The 970-nt window shown below is 39.7% G+C and overlaps 1 protein-coding gene across 2 annotated transcripts in view; it reads left to right on the top strand.

The window, feature by feature from the left end:
• Window positions 1-970, top strand: part of STARD3NL (STARD3 N-terminal like) — a 50,612-nt gene that overhangs the window by 6,127 nt on the left and 43,515 nt on the right. The window contains exon 1 of one of the 2 annotated variants that reach the window (XM_023725847.1): window positions 7-854. The exons of the other annotated variant lie outside the window; for it this stretch is intronic. The gene's annotated coding sequence lies outside the window, so the exon portion shown is untranslated. Of the gene's footprint in view, window positions 1-6; window positions 855-970 lie in introns of those variants that run through there. 2 annotated transcript variants of the gene reach the window in all.

Genomic DNA, 970 nt, shown 5'->3' with positions numbered 1-970 from the left:
TTCCAGATGTGAATGGCAAACCTTTTCATTGACACTCTCTAGTTTGTGAAATAGGAAATTGGCCTCAAATAACTCCCGGGCAGTTGATGCCATGTCTTCCCTAGCATTGTTATTAGCATGCCACTTCCACCAGCTACAGAGCCACCAAAGTAGCAGTGAGTAGAAGATGCTTCTGTTGGCTAGAGTGACATTTGCAGAAACACTTACTTCTTCTCTTCCAGGAAAGGGTCTTACAGTGTTGAATGAAGAGAAACCTGGCTTGCCTGGGAATAGCCATGTTGGCTTTGCTGCCCATTCACCAGCCAGCTACTTGGAATTCAGCTTCTTATTTCTCTTTATGGAGAAGATAGGTCTGGGGAGACCTTAGAAGAATGTATGATGAACACATTCTTAATTCTTTGGGATGAAGAAGAATAGTTACTGAAAGTATGTCTTTTTGGTCACTTTCCTGTGATTCCTAGGAGAGCAGTTAGCTCACTGCGATGGATACTATTGACTTTCAGATCTAAATTAATAAGAGCACTGGTTCTGTGCTGAGAGTTGACACCATTTTTAGGTTGTTTGAAAATTGCTTTTAGTAAGTACTGAATAAGGACATTACATGGCGCAGAGGTGTCCTCATACCTATTGGAAAATATTCCAAGTTCCTTAATTAAGGGACCTTCATCTGTCTAGATAGCAACATAACTATTACCTCCATCATTGCTAAGACTGGCAATACATCTCTTAGAGGAAACTTTAAACATTCATGAGGAGCATCAAGCCTCCTCTGAATGCCTGCCTGCTGATGGTCGACAGTACTGATAAGATCAAATTTGGAAAAAATAGTGGTAAAACTCTACAGTAACCATCAGGTATTGTGTAACTGATTTATTTATTATTTTAGAAAAGCTAAGGGGAGATTTTGTTCTGTGGGAACAAAGGAAAGTTCTGGGAAAAGATGGATGGTCAGCAACCAAAAAAAAAAAAA

The sequence above is a fragment of the Trichechus manatus genome, unplaced genomic scaffold, assembly GCF_000243295.1.
Source record: "Trichechus manatus latirostris isolate Lorelei unplaced genomic scaffold, TriManLat1.0 scaffold00475, whole genome shotgun sequence".
NCBI lineage: Eukaryota > Metazoa > Chordata > Mammalia > Sirenia > Trichechidae > Trichechus > Trichechus manatus.
This window is presented reverse-complemented; position numbering and strand designations above follow the sequence as displayed.